The sequence below is a fragment of the Culex quinquefasciatus genome, chromosome 2 (assembly GCF_015732765.1).
Source record: "Culex quinquefasciatus strain JHB chromosome 2, VPISU_Cqui_1.0_pri_paternal, whole genome shotgun sequence".
NCBI classification, from domain to species: Eukaryota; Metazoa; Arthropoda; class Insecta; order Diptera; family Culicidae; genus Culex; species Culex quinquefasciatus.
Genome location: NC_051862.1, coordinates 121,687,528 through 121,706,538, shown reverse-complemented (window position 1 = coordinate 121,706,538; position 19,011 = coordinate 121,687,528). Strand labels below are relative to the sequence as shown.

At 35.6% G+C, this 19,011-nt stretch overlaps 3 non-coding genes across 3 annotated transcripts; all 3 read left to right on the top strand.

The window, feature by feature from the left end:
- Window positions 1-3,326: 3,326 nt before the first annotated feature.
- On the top strand, window positions 3,327-3,408 carry Trnas-aga. The gene has a single exon. It is a non-coding gene; the product is annotated as a tRNA-Ser (tRNA).
- A 1,523-nt stretch (window positions 3,409-4,931) lies between these two features.
- Trnas-aga lies at window positions 4,932-5,013 on the top strand. Its single transcript has one exon. It is a non-coding gene; the product is annotated as a tRNA-Ser (tRNA).
- Window positions 5,014-11,770: 6,757 nt separating this feature from the next.
- Trnas-cga lies at window positions 11,771-11,852 on the top strand. Its single transcript has one exon. It is a non-coding gene; the product is annotated as a tRNA-Ser (tRNA).
- The last annotated feature ends 7,159 nt before the right edge of the window (window positions 11,853-19,011 follow it).

Sequence of the window (19,011 nt, the reverse complement as noted above, 5' to 3'; positions counted from 1 at the left end):
CATAGAAGTTTGACTTAGAATTTCACTTAATGAGTGATTTTCGGAATTGCAAAAAATGTTGTATGGAACTCGTTGCAAAACGTGATTTTTTCAGCACTCTTCGTATTCATCCAACTCGGTGAATCTCGTTGGATAAATGTACGACTCGTGCTGAAAAAATCCTCCTTTTGCAACTTGTTGCATAAACTACTATTTTATGGGTTAAATCCCATTTTAAATTCAAATGCAAAGCGTCAGCTCCTGTTAAGTCTGAGCAATTATCTACGAAATCAGTCTTTTTTCTTAAATTTAAATTTTTGTATTTTTTGATCCGACTGAAACTTTTTTGGTGCATTCGGTATGCCCAAAGAAGCCATTTTGCATCATTAGTTTGTCCATATAATTTTCCATACAAATTTGGCAGCAGGCCATACAAAAATGATGTATGAAAATTCAAAAATCTGTATCTTTTGAACGAATTTTTTGATCGATTTGGTGTCTTGCGCAAAGTTGTAGGTATGGATATGGACTACGCTGGAAACAAATGATACACGGTAAAAAAAAATTGGTGATTTTTTATTCATATTTTTCTCACTAAAACTTGATTTGCAAAAAAACACTATTTTTTTTTTTTATTTTTCGACATGTTTTAGAGGACATTAAATGAGTCAGATTTGCGATTCCTTTCCGTAGGGTCGTAGAATTTTCGCGTCCGCCGTCGGTGTGTTTTTCGTTTTTTTTTGGCGTGCGTGTGTGCGTGTGAAGGTGCGGCTGGCTTTGGCTGTCTCGATGACAGTTGAGCCAGTCAGATTTGCGATTCCTTTCCGTAGGGTCGTAGAATTTTCGCGTCCGCCGTCGGTGTGTTGTTTTTTCGTTTTTTTGGCGTGCGTGTGTGCGTGTGAAGGTGCGGCTGGCTTTGGCTGTCCCGATGACAGCTAGCCAGTTTGATTTGACCCTATCAACACCCTATCATACCATTTCAGCTCGATACACATCGAAACTCGTCGTTCGCACCGTTAATCAGTACCTCACTAAACATCAATCATTTAAAACTCGTAAAATCATCTCAAGTTAAAAGTTACATTGTTTAATCCTTCATTCTTTAATTACAAATGATTTTGGTTCTATCTTTCCACAGCCGGCTGTCTAAGACTAGACCATTTCATTTAAAATTTAACAACCGATAAACGGGAAATGTCTCATCCGCAGCATCCGATTGTTTGCCTTGAGAATAATATATAACATCTTTCAACAAACACTATGATTTTGGGTCGCATCATCATCTTCAATGATGAATCCTGACCAAACAACCTATCCTACTAACAAGTTTTCAGGTTCCTGGCGCTCGTGGGGTGTAAGCACAGAGTAAATCAGCTGCCCTAGTAGCAACCTGCGCTAACTAACATTCCCGTCCCTTAAAATCGAGGTCTACAAACTGACATGGCGGGCGCCGTTGGTGGCCAATGACTGTTACCTATTCGCAACTGATCTAGCTTTAGCAATCATGGTGTTTTATCTTTTCAGCGCATTCATACATGCTGTTGATAAGGGAAACACCACTAGATCGTCGAAGCCTATAATCAGTAGTGCTGAAAGGATATTACGGTTCTGTTCAGCAACGGAGGGGCAACCATGGGTGATCTCTCATGCTCATGCTCATGCTCATGTTTTAGAGGACATTAAATGCCAACTTTTCAGAAATTTCCAGGTTGTGCAAAAAATCTTTGAGCGAGTTATGAATTTTCGAATAAAGACTGATTTTTCAAAAAATCGAAAAACTGGTCGCAAAAATTTTTCAACTGCATTTTTCGATGTAAAATCAAATTTGCAATCAAAAAGTACTGTAGTGAAATTTTGATAAAGTGCACCATTTGCAAGTTAAATCCATTTTTAGGTGACTTTTTTCAAAATTGTCAAAGTTTTTCATTTTTTTTAAATTAGTGCACATGTTTGTTTACTTTTGAAAAAAATATTTTTGAAGAGCTGAAAAATTCTCTATATTTTGCACTTTTGATTTTTGTTGACATGACCCTTAGTTGCTGTGATATTGCCGTGCAAAGGTGGAAAATTGATGTTTTCTAAGTCCCACCCAAACAACCCACCAATTTCTAATGTCGATATCTCAGCAACTAATGGTCCGATTTTCAATGTTAAAATATTAAACATTCGTGAAATTTTGCGATATTTTCGAAAAAAAATATTTTCAAATTTTTAAAACCAAGACTAACATTTTAAAAGGGCCAAATATTTTTTTTCAAAAGTGAGCAATCATGTGCAAAACTTCGACAATTTTCAAAAGAGTCACCTAAAAATGGATTTAACTTGAAAATGGTGCACTTTATCAAAATTTCAATTCAGTACTTTTTGATTGCAAATTTGATTTTACATCGAAAAATGAATTTAAAAAAATTTGCGACAAATTTTTTGATTTTTTGAAAAAATCAGTATTGATTCAAGAATTCATAACTCGCTCAAAATTTTTTGCACAACCTGGAAATTTCTGAAAAGTTGGCATTTGATGTCCTCTAAAACACATCAAAAAATAAAAAAAAAATAAAAATAGTGTTTTTTTGCAAATCAAGTTTTAGAGACAAAAAGCTAAATAAAAAATCACCAAAATTTTTTTACCGTGTATCATTTTTTTCCACTGTAGTCCATATCCATACCTACAACTTTGCCGAAGACACCAAATCGATCAAAAAATTCCTTCAAAAGATACAGATTTTTGAATTTTCATACATCATTTTTGTATGGCCAGCTGCCAAATTTGTATGGAAAATTATATGGACAAACTAATGATGCAAAAATGGCTTCTTTGGGCATACCGAAGGCACCAAAAAAGTTTCAGTCGGATTAAAAAATATTTAAAAAATCGAATGACCGAAATCTGAGAAAACTGCTCTCTAATAAAGCTCAGATTCGCGATTTGGGCTTAGTACATTTACCAAAGCCCCTGAATGACCTATAGAAAAAGTTAGTTTTGTAACGTCCTAATGCTTAGTCTAGACCCGATTGTTCAAAGTCTTAATTATCTGAAGTTTCGTTTATCCGCAGATCGCCTAAGAGATTTGTTGGGGTCCTAATTGAGATGAACAAATTATACTTAGATCGACCTCGTATATTGCGGTTCTCGAGATATCAAATTTCGAAAAATCAATATTTGGATATTTGTTGGTATAAACAAACCCACTTTTTTATTATCATTCCTCAAAGTTGATTGATTGAAACAATTCACCAATTTACCATGAAATCAGGTGCATCAGGATACTAAGTAAATAAAATGCAACAGATTAAAAACAAAAAAAAACGAAAAATAATTTTCCATTTAGTTATCTTGTCACACAAGTGCAGTCGTGGCCGAGCGGTTAAGGCGTCTGACTAGAAATCAGATTCCCTCTGGGAGCGTAGGTTCGAATCCTACCGACTGCGGTGTTTCTTTTAATTGTTTTTATTTTTAATAAATAGGAATCAATGTGTATACTGTTCTAAGAGACCAAGTGCAATCTTCCAATAATAACCCATTCCAGCTGATTCACGACCTGGAGAACCCCCCAAAGCTGGTTCCAAACAAAACCAATCACCATATTAATCAATGTTAGTTTTTTTCTAACGCCTCCATTGAGTGTTTGTGAACAATTTATGGCATAAATTACAAATTTCTCAGCGACAAATTAGATGTGAATAATTGCCGCCCATTTCGCAGCGATACCGCTTTTGCGCCGTTTGACACTTTGAGGAAGGCAAACAGATGCGCTTCGGCCCCACCGACTGGCTGAACCTCGTGAGATGAACACAACTGTTGATACGTGCTTAGTGTAGTTTGCCGCAACATCCAGAGTTTAGTAAACGGACTTGTAATGAGGTGTGCACTTGAATGCCTCGATAATAACAATCCGTAAATAATTGCACTTTGGTAGGACTTTGTTGAATAGTGTGGCAAAAAATTATGGATTCGTCGCAAAAAAAGTCATCACAAATTTTCTCCTGTACGCTATAAAAGATTTACCAAAAATTGTTAATTAACTATCTTCAGTTAAATTAGTTACAAGCTTCTACCACCGACTGTCTGTGCTTCTACCTGAACCTCGCACTAAGTTGGACCAAACTAGTGGTGCACGCTGTGTGCAACGGCGTCTCGTTTTGCGCCAACAGGTGAGAACGGTAAACATGTCACCAACGACGACGGCGACCGACGCCAACGACGTCCGACCGTTGCATGCTGTTAGTTGGACAAAATGAGATATTTATTTACTCTGAGCCTTCCGTCACTGGCACCAGGGTGTGATGTTTTCATCAGTCATTGTTTTAATTTACGCCGCAACTGATCACATTCCCCCCTCTCTGGTGGCAAACATATGGTCTAATTGCTAGCAAATAGCACTTTGGCGCGCAGTCAACGTGACTGACCGGTGACCACCGTGCAAAAATCGGGCGGACAATCGAGGAAGGTGGCTCGGGGCTAAGATCTCAACCGCAGCGCGGCATCCATGGTCTGGTCCGGTTCTGGCTAGTTTTCAAGTGATCTCTGCTTGCCGCTTATATATCACACTTACTTACTCTGTGCTACACTTAAGCTGAGTCCCAACTGTTTTGTGTTTTGTGCCAAACGTTCTATTTTCGTCTTTGCCTGTTGTTACTGTTACGAATTGCAATCTATTTTTTGAAAATAAAAATGAGTTGAGCAACACATCTGCTCGTGTCCTTGTCATGTGAAGCTAATGGTGCAGTTAATCGGTATAATACGTTTAATTCAAACAGGTTATTTTTAACAATCACACATGTTCACGTGCTGCCATAATCGAAACTACGACGTCATGGAAGCATGAGCAATTGCCTCGAAGCCTTATCAAGATATGTTGTTGATTTTCATTTGCGATTTTAGAAAATATGGTGTCGCTGGTGAGCTGTGTCTATAAATAATGTTATTGCCTTCATGTAAACAGTATGCAAGAGCAGTCGTGGCCGAGCGGTTAAGGCGTCTGACTAGAAATCAGATTCCCTCTGGGAGCGTAGGTTCGAATCCTACCGACTGCGGATATCGATCATCTTTTTTTTTGTGCAACCGAGCAGCATGTGTATTACGAAAAGTTTATCAAAGTGAAAAGGGAAGGTGAAGGTTGAATGGAAATTTACAAGTCGACTCGAAGTTATCCGTGTTGCATAAGATTAACACTTGTAGCCCCAACGGGGTCAAAAAAGTTGGAAATTCAAATACACCGGTTCTTTGAACTCCTGGAAAAAAAAAAGTTTGAAATGCCTTTTTCTTGGTAACTTATGATAGACGCATCTGTTTTGGATCTACCTTGTTTTAAGTGATTCTTGGCATCCTTCCGGATCGAATGCAACAAAAATAATCCAAATCGGTTTAGTTTTCGCCGAGGTCTGAAATGGATTTTAATTGAGTAGACGTTTTTTTTTTAAATGGCCGTCCCGTATCCCAAAACTTAAAAAAAAAACGCCTGTTCAACTGGAATCAAATTAAGATCTTGACAGATTGCTGTCTATCGTTACATTTATCATCTGAGCAGTTCTCTACGGAATCGGTCTTTTTTCTTTAATTTTAATTTTTGTTTTTTTTTTAATCCGGCTGAAACTTTTTTGGTGCCTTCGGTATGCCCAAAGAAGCCATTTTGCATCATTAGTTTGTCCATATAATTTTGAGCATGAGCATGAGCATGAGCATGAGCATGGTTGACTGCCAATGAGCTGCTACTCCGTTATTGACAGATCAGCTGAAGTTAAACAATGAATAAAAAATGATCAGTGGGAGCCAACCATCCGTTCACTGTTTAACCCCTGAAGACCCCGACTTTATTAGTCAATACCGGCGCCCTCCCAAGAAGCCTGCAGTTCAACAAAAGGGAGGAATGTTAGTCCGATAGTTGAAGTTGCAGACTCATCAAGCACATAGTTTTCGCTATATACTTGTTGATACCGCTTGAGACCGTTGAATCCACAGCATCTCCTTCAAGCATCACGTGATTATTATTTTTTTTTTTTGGGTTAGTAGGATAAGGTATTGGCTTTTCGATGCCTCCCGAGCTACGACGCTATGGGGAGGACTTTCATAACAGACCCGTCGGCGAGCCTTCCGAGCAACGATGCTATGGTCTTTCTGGTTAAAACACAAAATCACTCACACACAGTTCTTTTGCCTCACTATTAACTCAACGATCCAAATTGTCAGTGCGTCTTTCGTTCATTATATAGAATTGGCTTTTTCACCGCAAAAAAAAAAATTAAACCTTATTCGAAAAATTTAAACACAATCCACCCGACGCCGTGCCTTCCGATCAACGATGATATAGGAAGGGCTTTGAAAATCACAAAAGAAATCACTTTTAACTCCGCATATTTTTTACGACCACGCGCTCCCTTTGCCAATTATACACTGATGACGCTGCATTTTCAGAGGGTAATCTTCTCCTCGCAGCACACAATACACGATAAAAATGCGAAACAAAAGGCACACAAAAAAAATCACTTTTCACTCCGAATATTTTTTACAACCACGCACTCCCTTTGCCAATTATGCACTCTCTTAGTTTGTCCATATAATTTTCCATACAAATTTGGCAGCTGTTCATACAAAAATGATATGTGAAAATTCAAAAATCTGTATCTTTTGAAGGAATTTTTTGATCGAGTTGGTGTCTTCGACAAAGTTGTAGGTATGGATATGGACTACACTGAAAAAAAATGCTACACGGTAAAAAAATTTTTGGTGGTTTTTTATTTATCTTTTTGTCACTAAAACTTGATTTGCAAAAAAACACTATTTTTAATTTTTTTAATTTTTTGATATGTTTTAGAGGACGTAAAATGCCAACTTTTCAGAAATTTCCAGAATGGGCAAAAAATCTTTGACCGAGTTATGATTTTTTGAATCAATACTGATTTTTTCAAAAAATCGAAATATCGGTCGCAAAAATTTTTCAACTTGATTTTTCGATGTAAAATCAAATTTGCAATCAAAAAGTACTTTAGTAAATTTTTGATAAAGTGCACCGTTTTCAAGTTATAGCCATTTTAGGTAACTTTTTGAAAATTGTCGCAGTTTTCATTTTTATAATTAGTGCCCATGTTTGCCCACCTTTGAAAAAATATTTTGAAAAGCTGAGAAAATTCTCTATATTTTGCTTTATTGAACTTTGTTGATGCGACCCATAGTTGCTGAGATATTGCTATGCAAAGGCTAAAAAACAGGAAAATTGATGTTTTCTAAGTCTCACCCAAACAACCCAACATTTTCTAATGTTGATATCTCAGCAACTATAGGTCCGATTTACAATGTTAAAACATAAAACATTCGTGAAATTTTCCGATCTTTTCGAAAAAAAATATTTTCAAAAATTTAAAATCAAGACTAACATTTCAAATTGGCGTAATATTGAATGTTTGGCCCGTTTAAAATGTTAGTCTTGATTTAAAAACTTTGAAAATATTTTTTTCGAAAAGATCGGAAAATTTCACGAATGTTTCATGTTTTAACATTGTAAATCGGACCTATAGTTGCTGAGATATCGACATTAGAAAATGTTGGGTTGTTTGGGTGAGACTTAGAAAACATCAATTTTCCTGTTTTTTAGCCTTTGCATAGCAATATCTCAGCAACTATGGGTCGCATCAACAAAGTTCAATAAAGCAAAATATAGTAAATTTTCTCAGCTTTTCATAAATATTTTTTTCAAAGGTGGGCAAACATGGGCACTAATTATAAAAAATGAAAAACTGCGACAATTTTCAAAAAAGTTACCTAAAAATGGCTATAACTTGAAAACGGTGCACTTTATCAAAAATTTACTAAAGTACTTTTTGATTGCAAATTTGATTTTACATCGAAAAATCAAGTTGAAAAATTTTTGCGACCGATATTTCGATTTTTTGAAAAAATCAGTATTGATTCAAAAAATCATAACTCGGTCAAAGATTTTTTGCCCATTCTGAAAATTTCTGAAAAGTTGTCATTTTATGTCCTCTAAAACATATCAAAAAATAAAAAAAATTAAAAATAGTGTTTTTTTGCAAATCAAGTTTTAGTGACAAAAAGATAAATAAAAAATCACCAAAAATTTTTTTACCGTGTATCATTCTTTTTCAGTGTAGTCCATATCCATACCTACAACTTTGTGGAAGACACCAACTCGATCAAAAAATTCCTTCAAAAGATACAGATTTTTGAATTTTCACATATCAATTTTGTATGGACAGCTGCCAAATTTGTATGGAAAATTATATGGACAAACTAATGATGCAATTTGGCTTCTTTGGGCATACCGAAGGCACCAAAAATGTTTCAGCCGGATTAAAAAATACAAAAAAAAATCGAATGACCGAAAACTCAGAGAATTGCTCATCTGCAACTCACAGAACCTTTTAAAGTTGCAGTATTTTCTTAAGCACCTCAACATGTCTTATTTTCGGGGTGTATTACTACATTTTGGCTAGTTATTTTTTACAAAAAAATCGCGGCATGATAATTAAAAATCAGTAAAATTATTGTAAAATTTTTGGCAGATTTTTGTTATTATTTATTGATGATAATTTGTAAAAATTAAACACATTGAAAAATGTTCATTAAATTTCTATTCGACATATTTTAAACCGAATTGAATAAAAATCATCAATTACACCTGGGTGCTGAATAGTGGTTCGCGAAACGGCCTCAATTTTGAACTGTCAAAGTGGAACCAATTTACTGTTCGCCAAAAGTAGAGAGTATTGTTATCGATCATTAAAAATGGTTTTTTTGCAAGAATTAAAAATGTGTGGCTTTTAGAATCAGAAATTGAAGTCAAAAAATCTTAAGAAAGTTGACGAAGAGATCGTCATTTTTTATAATTATGAATGGAAGTTTTTTAGGGTGTCAATGCGGTTGTATTTATACAGAAGCTGTCTTTATTGTTTGATTCCGATTAAAAACCTACTGGTTTCGTGAAAATCTTCTCTGTTTGTTGGATCAGTTTCGCTAGAATCAGCGATGTTTTTTTCGCTGGACCAAGAAGATTCCAAAATCAGCCAGGGAATTTATCTGCAACATCACAGAATTACACTCTCGCCGCAGTTCTTTGTCACCAGTAGAAAAGAAAAACCTCTTCTAACCAATCGAAACTTAAAAACACGCAAAATTTTCCAGCAAAAATGTAAAAAACTAGAAAAAATAAAACACATACTACTGTTTGTAAAACAGCTCGTTTACCAGTAAGAAAAAAGTCATGCTTGTGCTTGAACAGCCTCCTACTTTGTAGATGTAAACAAAGTGGGATCATTCGAAAATCACGTTACGCATTCTCTCTATTCATCACCCAGATTACAACTATGTTTTTATAAATTTCCCCGACGTTAAATGAAAACTGCTAATCACAATTTCAAAAAATACACACATTCAACATTTAATAGCTCAAATTGCCTTGTTTTTTCTTTGTGGGATCTCGTGTAGTAGAGAAACAATGTGTTTTAATCTTCACATTGTATAATTCTATATCATACACAATCAAATCTTTTTTCACTACAAATTTACAAAAAGTTATCTGCATTTTTTTTAATAATGTTACAAACAAAATCTTCATTATCAGGATTTAAATTTGCTATGCATTATAACTGGTGCTTTTAAAAGCTTAAAATCTTGTGGACTTTTTTAATTTAAAAATCAAAGTTTAAGTATTTTTTCAAAGTAGAGTATTATATCAAATTTAGTGGCATAACTTATTTCATTAACTTTGATTACACTTTTTCCAAAATGTTTGAACTGATTTTACAATCTGTTTTAATTATCTTTTGCATTTTTCGTTTTTTTTTTTTGTTTTGCTTATCGTTCCTTCTTTCTTGTTGGTCCAGTGTGCTAAAAATAGGTAAATAACCTATAACTAAACTTAATTCCAATTTTAAGCATGATCTGTCCTAGGAACCCCCTCCTTCTGGATTGCGGGAAAAATCATTAAAATGTGTGTAGGAAAGAAACTGTATCAGTTTTTGGTTTTAGCACAATAATTGTTCGATAACCAATTCTCAAAGCTGAATAGAATTTTTTGGCAAAGTCATCATATTTTGAGAACGGGTTTCCCACAATTCCCGGATTTTCAATGCCCTACAGATATTTCCTAGTTCATGCATATTTAAGGGGTTAGTTATTTTATGGTTTACATGTAACCATAAAAAATGTCAGAGGATGGTATGAGCACACATTTAAACTTTTTTTCAAATCTTTGTGCAGGGCATTAAAATTTTAATTTTTATCAAAACAAAATAAATATGAAGACATTTGGATGTATTTTTGACGAGATATAGATATTTTAAGTTAGCAATTTCAAAAAACGGGGGCCACGATATCTCAACACTGCTTTGACCAAATCGGCTCAAAATTTTAGAGAAGACTCGTTAGACCGGTCCTATGTGCATGACGAAGGCCGATTTTCAAAAACTTAATTTAAAAAAGATAAAAATTGATATGTTTCATATAAAAAGTCACATTTGTATTCTATAAAAAAGCAAAATTTTGAAATCGGGCTTCGTCATGCACACGGGATACGTCTTTAGAGCCTTCACCCCAAATTTCAGCAAGTTTGGTCCATCCCATCTCGAGATATCGTGGCACTCGTAAATCAACTCGGTGTTCAGAGAAAAACGTTCACGAAGTTTGACAGCTCGCTTTGCGCATGACAAAACTGTGAACTTAAATCGTCTATTACTCAGTTCAATCACGAAATTTATTCATAAAACTTTCAAGAGTGATTGAAAATCATATTTTTAGTGAAATCAGTGAATTTTCTGTAATATGAAATTTCGTTACTCACTTCTCCTATACATATTAACTGTTTATTTTTTGTGATTTTTGTTCAATTTTAACGAATGACTTCTTTACACTTGTTTTTTGAAATACTCTTGCTTTGCATAAAAAAAGTACCGTTAACTGGGGTCAATCGGGACACATGCGGCAACAACAGTTTTAACCATGTCGGAGCACAATATTTTGATTTTTCTGGTTGGTTTCGGTTAGAACAGACTCATACCAACAAAATGTGTACATCCAATTCCAAATTTAAAAGCTTTAAGTGCTCTAAACACTGCTATCCCTATTCAGACTGAAGTCCCGATTCGCTCCAGATTATGGTATCTAATTCCCAAATAGTTGCTTCAAAATTGTTCAGCTTTTTCAGCATTTTGGGCAGAGAAGCTGTTGCAATTATATTTTGTAGGTTTTAAATTTTAATGAAAGAGATTTTAAAAATTGTGCTGCTCAAAGTAAACAATGATTTTCACACTAATATGCAAAATACTTTGAACTAAGTCAAGTATATTCTAAATGACAATGCAGGAAAAGTGTATTTTTGATCAATTCAGTCGATTGCATTTAAAACATTGACCAAAATCTGTAATGGCATTAGCTGATTTATCATTATTTCTCAAAAATCAGTAGCAGTAAAAGGAAAGTCGATACAGACGCTGGCTATAAATAACGCTCAAAGTGCTATATTTGTTGAACAAACTACGGAAATTATCAATGATTACAACAGATAAAATAAAATGTTCCATCAATATTCCCAACACCTTCCTCCTAAGACTGAATTGAGGAAAAAAACATGAAAGGAATTCAATTAGACGTCGAGTTTGGTACTAAACATACTCTCTGTTTAAAAAATCATTGATTGTTCCGCTTAAAAAATGTATTTCAGTTCTGTTAAACCAAGCACAATTAGATCGATTGTTTTAACCATGAGTATTTTAATTGTGAACTTAAAAAAAATCGACGTTATAACATTTGAGTCAAAAACAATTCTAATAATTTTGTCGTGCAGTCGTGGCCGAGTGGTTAAGGCGTCTGACTCGAAATCAGATTCCCTCTGGGAGCGTAGGTTCGAATCCTACCGGCTGCGAAATTGTTTTGAGATTTTTCTTTTTGTAGTGCATTTTGTGAAGTTATTGTTTGTATTATAATAATAATATTATATACTTTTAAAATAATTGCGATGTTTATTCATTCTATTATGTACAGTCTACTCAAGGTCGCCCAGTTGGCGCCAAGAAAAATAAAACGAAATCATAAGGGATTATTATTACACCAAAAGAAGTAGCTGCTCCGAACAGGGCAGGTTTCAACAACAAAGCCATTATCATAATGATAATCAGCTTCACAGATGTGTCATCACCGTCCAACCCGGCCTGGATCACGCTCCATCACTCGTCCAAGTCGAATGGCTTCGCCCCGGGCAAGGCCCCTCGGTTTGGCATGTCATTAATTAATATTTTACGATATCGAACCGTTTCGATTGGACAAGACAGAAGCATTTTTATTCGTTTGGCTGGTTTTCATTTTTTTTATTTAAATAATTAGTCCATCTGATTTAGTGTGTTCACGACGCCACCGCCGACGCCAACTTCGATCCCGTGCAGACGCTGACAAAAAAAAAGTTCGAGTGTCTGAGTCGAGGTAAATGACTCTATTCCAAGAAAATTGTCCATGCCATTTTGGCAGGCGACATATTTTGCACTGGTGGCCAATGTAAAATGACAAATGATGATGCTTGTCCGAAGAAAATGTGCTGGCCAAACAAGCAAACTTTTTCAATAACCAATCGAATTTATATAATTTAGAAAAAAAAGTTCCGGTGTTGACAGACAATTTTGGCAAATAAAATAAACGTCTAGGCAAACTAGTTGGACCATCCAAATATCGCAAGATCAAGGAATTTGGTAAATTAATCTTGAAATCCGAGTCCGGGATGAGCCAAGTGTCATCGAGATCATCTTTCAAGCCCGCGTGTGTGCACCCTCAAATTCGTCCATAAATTAGAGACGACATCTCGACCGTTGCATTGACCTGTCGCCAATTTCGGTCGAGTTATTCAGCAGCAGGGTGGCGCGCGTGGTTCTGGCAAATTATTCCATGAGCAATGCGAATTAGTGCACTGCTGTGACGTTAGCCATTTGTCTTTTTTGGCGGGACAATTTGTAAAAGTTAAAGCTCGTGACGATCGTAATGATTAGCACGTGCCGCATGCACTTGTGTGGTCTGTTACGGAAGCCAACATTATTTTTTCTTTTTTTTTGCATATATATTTGCAGCTTTAAATTATTTTACTGGGAAACTTAATAAATGCCAGACCTCTTCATTAGTTTTCTAAAGTTTTCAAAACAAACTTATTTAAGATGTATTTTTGTTGAAGGCGTTTCAATTTATTTGTTTCTCTGTTTAGAAAACGGTTTGATGAACTTTTAAAAGTTGACCAATTCAAAAAATTTGAAAAACTAATCTCGAAATTTACCTATTTTAAGCTTGTTTCGTGTCAACTGACTCAGAGGTGCTTTGTAAGTACGACATAGTACGGTGTGTCAGCTTGGAGGTTCAACTTTTTTTTCGGGGACACACTTTTCTAGTCTGTCGAAAAATTCTCAGCTCAAACGGTCAGCGGTGAACCGCAGCTGTTTGGTTTGCAACGTTGATTGACAAGTGTCGGCTGGCTGGCGCAGTTAAAAATATTTGCTGAGTAAACAAGAGACGGGGTGTTTTTGTTCGTAAACTACACCTCTGATGAGCTGTTGGTTTGTTATTGGCTCTTAAATAGTGCTACCATTCGTCATGGGGTCGCAATACGAGATGTGATTAATTTGAAATGCAGTTGTTCATGAATCAACATGAAATTTGTAAGATTGACCAAGATTGGTAACAAAATGTGTTGTTAGAGAAAATTTTCATGATGTTGGCAGGTTTTATCCTATTGCCATCCAATTGCCATTTAATGTGCTGATATGCCAACATCAACTGTTCGATAGAGTTACATGCCTTTCCCCTACATCAGTAAAATTAACTGACAACCTTCACCGTCTTCTCTACGTCACTTGGCGGAGGAACAGGTGTTCATAGATAACACCTAATTCCCCATATCAGAAGAGAGACCAAAGCCGCAGCATATCATTGCTATTCCAGTGCAAACAAACTTGGCTTACACAGCGCCAGAGCTGATGGTCACCGTCCACAGGTAAGTACACAAGCACTCGCATCCGTAGAACTCAATGTAAACACTCGTGTGGCGTTTTCTGTGTCCCATCTGGGCCCACTTGTGATGATGATGATGATGAGCGGCGGCTTGTTGTCGTTATCACAAACGTGCAAGCGCCCATTGACTCAAGCCCGATACACTGAAAGAAACCAACATAGCAAAATCAAATGCTTTTTCACGTGAGTTGCTCGAAAAACCTACACCATAAGTTCACATGCTTTTCCTTTGACCTACGTGTGTTTTGCATGTCAATTGGATGTGAAAATCATTTGAAGCCAGCTGATTGCATGCAAAACCCCCTTTCACGTTGATTACGAATGGATTTCACGTGAGTTTCATAAGAAAAGAACTTAGATTTTCCCCATTCGACTTATCCATTGATTTCGAAGTGAAAATCACGTTAGTTCGAAATGTTTATGCGTGTGGTGGAAAAACCTTCATAACTAAGATGGCCACGGACGAAGATGGTTATTTTTTTTCTTGTCAGCTTGAAATGGACTGCGGATTTTTTTTTAATATTTGATTAAAAAAGCACGGTGTGGTGCAAAAAGCAACCAACAGTGATTACCTAGGTAAGTACAAACAAAAACGGACCAGTAAAAGTTAAAATTTTATAAAAATCATTTTACGTCTTTTTTTTACAGGAATCAAGTTCCAGCTAAAGGTCTGTTTCAGAATCCGCCAGTAGAATCCTGTGATCCGGAAGTTCACCGGAATATCCGCTATGATTCGGCGGTCGGTGACAACATCTTTTTTGGCCAAAGAATGCAATCGTTTCTTCCCGGAGTCCGCCATCAAGATCGGATCGCGCGTACACGGTATCGTACGACGCAGTGTTCTGTGTATTTTACATTTAAAAAAATGTAGATTGTGCATAATAAATTATAAATTGGCAAATAAATCTGGTTCAAAAAATACGACAATCCAAACTCATTATTTAAACATATGAAAGTCTATGGAAAATCATTTGATTTCTACCACAAATTCATATCATTTTCATGAGCTAAGCATTGCAAAGTCATGTGAGCTTCCACGTCAAATTAACGTGTTTGGCATTTGGATTTGCCGGTTCGCGCGATCGATTTTTTTCAAGTGATTTCCACGTGATATTCACAGGCTAAGTCGTATGGGGTAGATTCATGTGCAAAACATGTGACATTGCTATGTGCCTTTCTTTCAGTGTACTGCACCGACACTCAATCGAAAAGGGCTTATCGCAAAGGTTGATCGATATCGGTTACACCTGCTCAGGTGGCGAAATGGAACGGTGGAAGATAGTTTTTTGGTGCTTAAAAACATGTAAGAAACAAGGCGAAAAAAATGCAAGTTTAAATGTTTAAGTTAAATTGTTCCATTGATCGATGCCTCTGTGCTCTCTTGTACTTAGCTTGCTGGGTTTCCTATCTAGTTAGCATAAGAAAGCATAGACACATCGTGATTGTAACATATTGATTAATGATTCATGGAGTTTTGATCCGTTTGACAAGTCGGTTTCAGTCACGGAATTCCAGGGGGATGCTAAAAACCGTCATTTTGGGGGTTGAGATTGATATGCGCACAATAAAAACAAAAATATTTGTTTAGTTTATATTTTATTATTTTTATAATATAAATTTTTATTTACTATAGTAAGAGTCAAATTAACGTTTCATGTGATAAAAGTATGTAGATGTCGCTCCCCGGCGGAATTCCGACAGGATTCTACAAAGCTGTATTTTCAGTATTCTGAAAGGAATGTTAGTACCGTAATCTGGGGTGAATCGGGACTACAGTCTGAATAGGGACAGCAGTTTTTAGAGCACTTAAAGCTTTTAAATTTGAAAATGGATGTACACATTTTGTTGGCATGAGTTTGTTCTAACCGAAACCAACCGGAAAAATCAAAACATTGTGCTCCAACATGGTTAAAACTGCTGTCCCAATTCGCCCCATGTGTCCCGATTGACCCCAGTTTACGGTAACATTCTAGCAGAACAATTTTCATATATTAAAAGTCTTCAATTCGTGCAATCGCTGCAGATAGAAGAAATAGAGGTTACAAATTCCGGATTTGAAGATCACTCACCAATTTGATTATTTTAGTCACTCTCAATCCCCTGTTACATATTTTCACCTTGTTTATTGTAATAACAATTTTAAACGAAACTTTATTTAAAGCTCCATTGGTTTTTTTAAGACGTACATTGACATCACGCCATGGCTGAAGGAGTTTTTAATTGCAAATCAATGTGACTAAAAAAATTCTTCATGGAAAGGGCGCTTGCGGGTTCCTTTTCAATCATCCGTGACCTAATAGTAGTTTATGCAACAAGTGGCAAAAAGAGGATTTTTTCAGCACGTACAGTCGTACAAATACGAAGAGTGCTGAAAAAATCAAGTTTTGCAACGAGTTCCATACAACATTTTTTGCAATTCCAAAAAACACACACTGAGTGAAATTTTATGTCAAATTTTCATGTCATGTTTAAATCAACAAAATGTTGAAAAGTGTTACTTTTCGAAACAAGTGCTGAAAAGTTCAACTTTTCAGCACCCATTTGAGTGCCGAAAAGTAGAACTTTCCAGCATTTTTTTGAAAAGTGTTGCTATTCGATTCTGTTATTTTTGGTACAGAAATGTAGGCTATTTCGTCGTTCAAGAATGACAGGAAAAGTAAATAGTTTCACGACGGAATTGCAAAAAAAAAATATTTTACCTGGGTTTTTTTTCAATTTTAAAATTTTCTGTACATTTAAAAGGAGGTGCGTGATTCTTGAATCTTCACCTAAAACTAAGCTTTTTGTATTATCGTGCGCCTCCATCAAAACATATGAAAAACCATAAAATTAGATAAAAAACAAAAATCCACAGGTATTTTTTTTCTAGGTCACGGATATTTTGCTGCAACCTTCCATCGGATGAGGAAGTAAAATGTCGGTCCCGGCCTTGGTTGTTAGGCCGTTAAGTCATTCCAGGTGTAGGAGTTGTCTCCATGCCATAAGCACAAACAACACACCAAACTAAGCCTACTCCGGTGGAATCGCTGGCGGCGGTTGAACTCACAATCCGAAGGTCGTCAGTTCAAACACTGGGGTGGAAGGTTCCTTGGAGTAGAAAGAGGTTTGGGTGCTCTCCCCATTCAAGCCTTCGGACTCCTAGGTTCGAGCAGAAACTTGCAATAGAGACCACAAAAGACCCGGGGGTCGTGAATGTGGATGGTTTTTGGATATTTCAAAAGGACCCTTAAGCTACCTTTCCAAGAAGAAATTTTATAAGCATATTGATTTGCAATGATAATCACTTTCCGTCATATTGGCGTGGGACATACAGTATGAGAAAATTCGTACCGGTTGAATAATATTTGAAAACTAAATTAAAAGCCTATAATTTTTTTTCTATGCATTTTTATTGAGTTCTTTTTGGTACTGAAATCTTGAGATTTGTTCAACGATAATTTTCAACGATATCAAAATAGTTTGCCAAGGGATCGACATGCTCAGATTTTAGTAGAGAAATAGTTAACATTAAGATAATCGATGTATTTAACATATTCAATGATTATTTCAAAATTAGTTGCAACCCTTTTTGATCTTTTTGTCAGTTTCAATTATTTCAAATGCAACACATTGATTTGTCTGTACTTAGTTATAAACAAAATGCGCATGTTGAGTTCGTTGTTATAATCGTTGATTGTTTGATAGAAGAGTTATACTGTCGGTGACTTTTTCCGTTTTTTTAATCCTTTTATTTAGCTCGTAACTTTTTTTCTGAATAATTATTTACTTATAACTCCAAGTCATTCGCTATCGGGGTAAAAGATGACTGTGTGTGTACTTTTTCAGAAAGAACTGGATTAGATTTGGTCAAATTTGAATTGAAAAGGTATATAAATTTTGGCAAAAGGAAGCAGTCATGATTCATCTAAATATTTCTGATAACAAAACTAATATTGTTAACTATTTTTTTTATTATGATACTAAATACTTGGGTAAAAGGATATTAACAGGTACAGTCATCCCTCATATTCGGAACAATTTACAGATCGGCCAATGTTCAAAAAATCATAGCAAATCGATAATTGAACTTAATGATTCGCTTTTATCTTCATTTGAAAGCTTTTCTTGCGATGTTTCGAATGCTGTATCGAACATCTGCAAATTTTAACTTTTATATCAAGTTTTTGAAGAAATACTTTGACCCATGAAATCCACAAATTCGCAACACTTTTTTCTTACGGATGTAAACAAACTTTGGATCTCTTTAGGAGTACATATTTGTTACAAAAAAATTACTTCACACACTGAAACCAGTGAAACTCAAGTTTAGTGATGATTTATTCATGGTCTGATAACTTTTTTTGTGAAAATATCAGTTAAATTCAGGTGTTTCACAATTGTGGGAGGCACAATAACATCCCACAATTATGAAACAGGCCATTTGGAGGCAGTGTTTTGCTGCTCTGGACAAAATAGTTTTGAAATGAAGTTTTTTGTTCAAAAAGTACTACTTTTACCAGTGAAATAACAAGAGAATGTCCAAATAAAGGTCCTAAAAATAGTAGGGTCGAGAGAAAAGCTGCATTTGCCGTGCTATTGACAAATTATCACAAAAGTGTTTCGAATTTATGGATGTTCCGAATAGGTGGGATGACTGTAATCATTTTGTGATCATAGTGAAATAACACAATTAGAGCTTTCCAATCTCAGTAAAAAGCTTCAAAAACATAATTAAAAAAATAAGAAAATGGCAACGCAGTGCATGCGACTTAAAAAAAAAATAAATAAAAATATAAAAACTTTTGTAAATTAAGCTGTTTTATTGCAATTACTGAAATAAAAAAAAACTTTTTTTTTTGTTGAATTTAAGATAACTCCGACTCCGACTCCGAGTTTTCAAAAAATTTCGGCTCCGACTCCGACTCCAGCTCATAAAATTTACCCGACTCCGGCTCCAACTCCGACTCCAACTGTTCGAGTTTTTACGACTCCGACTCCAGGTCCCCAAAAAGACCCTACTCCATCGACAACGACTTCACAGCCCTGCTTTAATCTAACGC